The sequence below is a fragment of the Bufo gargarizans genome, chromosome 5 (assembly GCF_014858855.1).
Source record: "Bufo gargarizans isolate SCDJY-AF-19 chromosome 5, ASM1485885v1, whole genome shotgun sequence".
Lineage (NCBI taxonomy): Eukaryota > Metazoa > Chordata > Amphibia > Anura > Bufonidae > Bufo > Bufo gargarizans.
This window is the reverse complement of record NC_058084.1, coordinates 39,253,165-39,261,921: the sequence shown is the minus strand read 5'-3', so window position 1 is coordinate 39,261,921 and position 8,757 is coordinate 39,253,165.

Below are 8,757 nucleotides of genomic sequence, written 5' to 3'. Positions count from 1 at the left end.
GGGCCTCATTCACATTGTGGTAAAATTGTTCATGTAGTGAGACTCCTACACTCATAAAGCCTATGCACTAAGTTAAAGGGCTGCCAAAAATTACAAGGAACCGGCACTACAATACACCCTTTTTTACACATAAAAGAGGACATCATACACAGCTTAAAAAATTATGATTGATGGCCTGCTGGTGACCCTCAAAAACATTTGGAGCAAGGACCTGCTGATCTGACCATCTAAAACATTATGGGTGAGTGCCTGCTTCCGCTTTGGTGACTCTAGATAACCTGGGGCCGATTGCACATCCCCTTGATGGCGACAATCCATTCGGATGTCTGGCCTATAAACATTCGATGTTATTGTCAGCGCAAACCATGGAGACTATGGGTAACGGGGAATCAGGGTTTTATTCCGGAGAGGGAGCCTGAGAAACAGCTACGGCTACCACATCCAAGCAAAGCAGCATGTGCGCAAATTACCTATTAGGTATAATTAGGTGAGGGCCTGCAGGTGATCTGACCCTGTGAAAAATTATATGTGAGGGCCTGCTGGTGAGCTAACCCTTAAAAAATTATATGCGAGGGCCTGTTGGTGAGCTGACCCTGTAAAAAATTATATGCGAGGGCACTATGGTGCTCGATCAACACTAGTGGCCATCACCATCTTCTAAAGTTTTTCCCTACTTGTGACACTAGGCCGCGCATCAGGGTGAGGGTGCTGGCGGGGTGTCATAAAGACTGCCTCTCTTGGAACTGCTGTGTGTTCCCCTTGTCTCCCCTACTCGGTTGGCCAAGGAACTACAGACTCTGCTGCCATCGTTTTCAAATGGAAATTCTTGGAGCAATTTTTCAACAAGAATCTTCTGGTATTGCACCGTTTTACTCGTACTCTACACCAGAGGAATAAGAGATCAGAAATTATCTTTGTAGCGGGGGTCGAGTAGGGTGAGCAACCAGTAATCCGTGTTGCATGTTGCGTGTATGCAGTTCCATATTAGCAAGAATCACTATTTGTCTGGTAGTTTTGAAAACTGTCTAGTCATGCTGTTTTTACTGTATAGCTTCCTCTAATTTGTTGTGCAGTTGCAATAATATGCATTTTAGGCATCATATAAGCCACTTTTCTTACCAGTTAGGAGATACAGCATGCCCACCTACAGTTCCTCTATCACTTTTTGCAACGTAAAAAAGTTGTCCGAGTTCAGCTCTGAGCCCCTATATTCACTCGTATAGCCTGTATAAGTGGAGCATCAGAGCTCCCCCTTACCCTGCACTGCATAGCGCAGGACAAGGATTTTTTCTTTGCTAACAGTGACTAGTGTTGATTGCGAAAATTATAATCACAAATTTTTATCGCGAATATCGGCACTTCGAAAATTCACGAAGATGTAGAATATAGTCCTATATATTTGTATTAGCGAATATTCTTTATTTATTTTTTCATCAGTAACCTCCCTTCTTGCTTGTGGGCCAATGAGAAGGCTGCAATATATTTGTCAGAGCTTAGCAACATCCCTAGCAACCAATAGGAAAGTTGCCTACCCCTTACTATATAAGAACCTCCCCAACAGCCATTATTTGCAGTTCTGAGAGAGAGAGAGCAGTGACATTGCTGTGCTCTGTGCTTTCATCTGGATTATATTCCTTATCCAATTACATTAGATAATTAGTTAGCTCATATATATATATATATATATATATATATATAATACAATTAGTTCATGGGAGATAGTCAGTGTAGGTTACATAGTGATATAATGTAGACGGTTCCAGTGCAGGGTGTTAGGTAGTGTGATAGGAATTACTGTTTCTCCACTGTCCATACATACATGCTACAGACATAGTGCTGTGATGTCACAACAATACTTAGTGCACCAATCAGAAATATCTACTCAGACCTGATAAAATGTCAAGTTGCATGTATTGTGCAAAAAATATGCGCATCATTAGTGCCGATTTGCGCAATCGCGAAAATAATGACTGGAGATCACGAATTCTAGAAATCGCTAATTTATTGCGAATATTTTGCAGTCAGTTATCTGTCTTGTCATGTTTGAGATGCTTTTGGGGTCTGCCTGTCTTTCGGAATGTGACAGGGGGCAACCAATCAATATTGGAATTAGTTGTCCATATAGAAATTCTTTATTCCTGCACAGCCGAGCGTAGTTTAAACAGGACCATCTTCTGCACAGGAACCGTGATTTTTGGTGTTGGACAGAATGACAGTCACCTGATGAACGAGCGTTTGCTCATTCACCAGGTGATTGCCAGCCCCTTTTTACACAGGCCAATTATTTGCAACAAGCGTTTATATAAACATTTATCTTCAATAATCTGATATATATAATTCTTAATTTCAGAGCTTCTCCTACTCGTTAACTTGTTGTCTCCAGATCATACACCATGTTCAATGTGACAAAATTCTGTATAATATCTTTTTTTTAAAGAAGCATCTACCAAAAAACTAGTTGTTGCGCCACTTTCCACACATTAAACTGGTTTTCTGGGATTATAATATTGATCAGTGTGGGTCTGACTACTGGCACCTCGGCCAATCAGCTGTTTGAGGAGACTTCAGCACTCCTGTAAGGTCTGTTCTCTATCCAGAGTTAGTCCATGGGCCAACAGACAGAACTGCACAGACACAGAACTGACAGATAACTAGACCCTATGAAGACGCTGTTACATAGCGGTCCTTGTCAGAGTTGCACACATGGACTAAAATGTCCGCCCTCTGGAGAACCAACATGACCAGGCTACAAGACAAGGCAAGCAAAGAACATGCTACACCCTCTTACCGAAGGTAAAACATAAACAGGACAGGATCAGAAGCAGTTAAGCACTGCCAGGCTGACATGAACAAGGATACAGGCAAGACATGGTAAAACAGAGCAGACAGACATGAAAGCAAGGAAACATCAATACTTTACCAGGCGACAACACTGATGGCAAAACCCCCCTGGGCCAGCAGCAAAGGTGCTGCAGCTAGCAAGGCTCAAGGATACAAACATAGGCAACAGTGCACAAACAGAGGACCACAGCCCCAAGCAACCAGCATACACAGGAATCAGCCTGCAGCCAGTACGAGAGAGAGAAGGCAGCCAGCCTACACGGCCACAACTGTCACAGTGAACCGCACTGTGACATCCCCATATAGAAGAAACGATTCATGAATGTACAGTAAATACTGCCTTCATCTCCGCTGATGATGATGCAGTTATTGGAAACGTTTGGTTTCTTCTACATCTGCAGAATCATCTGTACGTGTAAATGAACTGTCAATTTGTACCACTCTTCAAGACAACGTTCCTGCAGTTTGCTAGTTATTTTACCTTGTTAGATGTTTCCCTACATAACAAAAGAAAAACCTACCTTCTTTCAGTTCCTTTTTTTAATTCATCGTATTTCGATAACACATCTGGTTTTCTATCCTTGGTTTCAAAGTCTGTTTAAAAATATTACAATAAACACAATGATCAAGCAACTATAGGACTGTGATTTAACAAACTGCATGTCATTTGTACATTAATACAACAATGGTGGTGTTTATTGCATCAGGCACAAATAAAATGAAATTATTTTTTATTTTTATTTAGTTTGATGGTTTTTGGATATGAATTTTAGCAACATTTTTTTTTTATGTTTTAAGATAATAGTTTACAATGCATTATTAAATGCAATAAAAATGTCTTGCTTTCTGTGGAATGATGTTATATGGCACCTGTGCTTTATTATGGTTTCTCGCTATGTGTTAAATGGGTTCTCCAGGTTCAGGGCTGAACCCAGATATAAGCTTTTTATATTCTTTTACTATGTGTTTGTTTTGAGCTGGTGACTTACCTGGCTTCGCATCACTATGCTAGGGAGAGACTTCCACCTAGCAGTTAACCTGGTGACATCACCAGCACAAATGGGTAGTCTATAGCATTGCGCTAGGCTGTTTTGGAGGAAGGAAGTCCCGGACTAGCATAGTGATGTGAATCTTAGTGCACCACCAGCTCAAGAATACACAGGCTAGTGCTGTGCGATGTAGCAAGACACAGGGGAGCATTAAAGCAAGGAAATGTTCCAGGAGCGCGGCGGCCTTCTCACTGTTTACCGCAGGCCCATAACTAGTATCATTGGCCTGGGCACGGCTACTTCCACGTTCAATGGAATGGAGCTTAGCCGTGCCCAGGCCAGCGATGCTAGTTGTGACGTCAAAGGGCCTGAGGGAAACAGAAAGGAGGCGGTGGTGCTCCTGGAGCGCCGCTGCTTTCTCAAACAGATGATCTATCCAAAGAATAGATCATCAGTAAAAAAAAAGAACTCCAAAAGCTGTTTAAATACTATGTGTAAACCCAACTTAAGTGTAAATGCACACATTCAGGATTTATGTGCGGACAATCCGCACTGAAATCCGCCAATGTTCGCAGTGAAATCCATCCAGTCAATCCGCATCAATTGGTGCGGATTTACGTGCGGATTTGATGTGGATTTGACTTTCCCTGTTGAAGTGAATGGAGAAAATCTGGTCAGGAAAAATAAAATAACTTGAATTACACACATCACTTGAATTTGTCTCTTAGCTAATGTTTAGGGCTTGTTCACATGACCGTGAAGTTTTTTGCAGTCTGCAAAAATCGGATGGCGCCCGGTTGCCTTCCGCAATTTGCGGAACGGAACAGGAGGCCCATTATAGAAATGCCTAATCTTGTCCACAAAACGGACAAGAATAGGACAGGATTTTTGCGGGGCCACGGGACAGAGCAACGGATGCGGACGCAGTCGTATACAGACCGTTTGCGGAACACATAAAATGGCCAGTATACGGAATGCAAAATACGTTCGTGTGAAAGAGCCCTTAAAAACATTAACTTTTCGTTTTAAGGCTTGAACCTGAACCCAAAAAATCCAGAGTACAAACCAGCAACCTAACCACTGAGCTATGTGCTCATATAATACTGCGATATGTCAGCTTACAGCATTTCAGACACAGAGCTATAAGCTGAGCTATAGACTTTCTTTGGTTGTGTGATTTAGCATACAAATACACAGTATATCTGTAACTCATTCTCACTTTGACCCTGATCTATGAAGATGATAAGTCAAACTTAGATGTCAGAGTCAAATATAAAAGTCAGAGTCATGTGTCAGAGTCATATGTCAGGATCAGGTGTCACACTGGCATTATTCTGATACTTGACTATGATATCTGACCATGTCCTAAAATGAACACTGTATATACATTTCCTTATACTGTATTTATGCTCTTATTTCTTTCATGTTCTTCTGAGGTCCTTTTGTTATAAGGGACCTGTCACATTTGTCCATCACACATACTGAAGTTCATTGTCGTAATTGGATTGCAGGTTTAAGAAACAACCGAGACTCGGCTTCTGTTAGATGACTCCTAATGAAGGTCCAATAAGGTCAAATGTGTTGATTCTAACTCTGTCAATGAGGAACTTTTCTGGTAATAAATTGTCACCAAGAGGATGTCATGGTGACCTGATGTCTGCAAGGATTCATAATTATCTCACTTGTTTCCAGTGAAGAAGTTCAATATTTCCGGTTTGTGTGATTCTTGATGCATATATGCTGCCTGTATATCTCTGTATACAATTGGAGACATATAGATTTACAGTAAAGGCACCAGGCAGCTCTGTGGTAGCCCTCTAAAGAAGACCCGTCACCACACCGGGCATGTTTGTTTTACTAAATAATTGTATTCCACTTGAAATTGCAATTCTGGAACATATATATTTTAATGACTCTGTGTTGTTCTATTTCTCCATTATTACAGCTTGCAGTTTATGGATAAAGGTCGATCTGGGTGTTAAGAGATGGGGGGGGGGTCTCTGCACAGGATGACACTGATCTATCAGAGGCAAACGCTCAACTGTTGTACCTTTGTAACGTTTGTGCCTAACCTCTAGCAGGAATAAGAGAGGAATGGCACAGCTTAAGAAAAGATGTTCCAGAATTAATCTTGCAAGTAGTTACTACAGCACATGTTAAGAGAGGTTACTGGTCCTCTGTCACATTAAGAATGGTGTTTGAGCATCAGGCATCATGTTATAGAGCAGGAGGAGCTGAGCGGATTGGTATACAGTTTTGTGGGGAAAGGTTCAGTATACCCTCCATTTTATTTATTCAAATTCTTGCTCATTCTTGGCTTTGAAGTCAATCAGTAATTGACAGCCTTCCCTCTATGACTATGAGGCCCTATCAGTGATTGACAGGCTTCCATCTATGAGCATGCGGTCCTATCAGTGATTGACAGTTTCCTCTCCGTACAGTATTGAAACAAAGTTTTATGCAAATCGACTTCGGATGTTTTATCCAAAGTCAATTCGCTCATCCCTAGTGTTAACAAACGGAGTGTCTAAAAACACGCCACACCATCACATATGATATGCTTTTTCATATTACAATGCTTCCAAAATAGTTTTTTGGGGGGCAGATGGTGTTTAAACACACGCTGTTTTATGGGGGGGAAAAACAGCAGCTTGTTGGGACCAATCGTCCAAAAATTATTGGGGTCATTTATCAAACTAGTGTAAATTAGAACTAGCAACCAATTTGTTTCTACCTTTCATTTTTGACAGCTCCTTTGGAAAATTAAAGGTGGAATCTGATTGGTTGCTATGGGCAACTAAGCAAGTTCTACTTTACACCAGTTTGATAAATGACCCCATATGTCTCAATAGCTGCAGATTCCAACCCCTGTTTATATACACACATGTTAAAAGGCATCTGCCAGCAGATTTGTACCTATGAAAATGGCTGACCTGTTACATGTACACTTAGTAGCTGAAGACACCAGTTTGGTTCCCATGTTGATATGTGCCCACTTTGCTGAGATATGCAAATAAGATAAGACAAGATAAAAAAAATCTTTTAATAGTCCCACTATGGGGAAATTCATAGTGTTACAGCAGCACAGAGAGTACAAAAAACTCCAAGATAAAGACATTACAAGGACTGTAGATTAATGATTAAAAATACATAAATGTGAAAAAAATAAGGGATATACATATTCCTGTAGAAGATGATGACGGATGCTACCGCAGAGTTGAAAAAGGCCCTGTGTAGTGCCCTCTGCACTCCAAAAGCTCTTAGTCTCCTAAGCAGGTAAAGTCTGCTGTGACCCTTTCTGTTTAGTATGTCCATGTTATCTGCCCAGCCCAGCTTATTATTGAGGAGAACACCCAGGTACTTATAAGAGTTGACTACCTCAATATCCATCCACTGGTTTAGGAGGATGTCTGTGCTTGCGGAAGTCCACAACCATTTCCTTAGTCTTCCTGGCATTGATTCTAAGGTGGTTCTGCTGGTTCTGCTGGCATCACAAATTCCCATGTCAGTTCTCTGTACTCCATGTCTTCTTTGTCTTTGATGAGGCTGTCACGGTTGTGTCATGGTCTTTTGACTGTGGACCGTGACACTTTTGCCGTGCATGCTTGTTGCCTGTGGCAATGTGGTGTTTGTATATCTTGCATGTGCACTTCCCCTTTAAGGCTGTTACCCTTCCCATTCTGGTGTGTATCGGGTTAAGTTGGAGCTGTGTTTGTCTTCAGTGTCTTGAGGAGCTGGTGCTATTCCATCTGCCCAGTCCTTGAGGGCCACCCTATGGGACATCGATGTCTAACTAGGATGCCCTCACACTGGAAAGAGGACACATCCAGAGAGGAGCAGAGCTCCTACACAAATAAAGGCAGACAACAACCCCAGAATATGTACCCACACCAAACATAACAGTTTAGGTAGGGAAAATGGAGGAGACATAAGAAAGACATCGCTGGAAACATCAATGTCCCATAAGGTGGCCCTCAAGGACTGGGCAGATGGAATAGCACCAGCTCCTCAAGACACTGAAGACAAACTGAACACAGGCTCACAGCTCAGAACATAAGATTCATGAGGCCACACACAGCTCCAACTTAACCCGATACACACCAGAATGGGAAGGGTAACAGCCTTAAAGGGGAAGTGCACACGCAAGATATACAAACACCACATTGCCAACAAGCATGCACGGCAAAAGTGTCACGGTCCACAGTCAAAAGACCATGACACAGCCGTGACAGCCTCATCAAAGACAAAGAAGACATGGAGTACAGAGAACTGACATGGGAATTTGTGATGCCAGCAGAACCAGCAGAACCACCTTAGGATCAATGCCAGGAAGACTAAGGAAATGGTTGTGGACTTCCGCAATGGTTGGAACAGCAGAACATTAGAATAGCTTTATATGCAGATAGAGTCAAGTGTTCCAATATATTTGCGATTGCGATAATCGGCAGTGATTAGAATATTTTTTACGTGCAACTTCACATTTTTGATTGGTACACTAAGTATTGTTGTGAACTTGACATTGCTTCCTTCTCAAGAAGCAGAGAGGAATCATGTGTTCAGATGGAAAAAAAATATTCGAATATTCAATATAACAAATATATAGCACTAAATATTCGTGAATTCTCGAAGTGGCGATATTCACGATAGAAATTTGATATTCGAATATTCGCGCTCAACACTACTAATCAAGTAGTCTAGTGCATGATGAAATCAGTCACTACCTTACGCTGCTCGTACATGCGCTCTAGCATATGCAAGGTGGAATTCCAATGAGTCGGAATATCCTAATGGTAGAACCTTATTTTTGCTGCAAGTCCAGGAAGGAGTTCCTTGCCATATAAGAATGGTTAAAATGCAAGGACAGTCTCCCTGCACCCTCTGCAAGGAAAAGTACTTTTATTTTTTTTAGTAGCTAGTGTTGCACGAC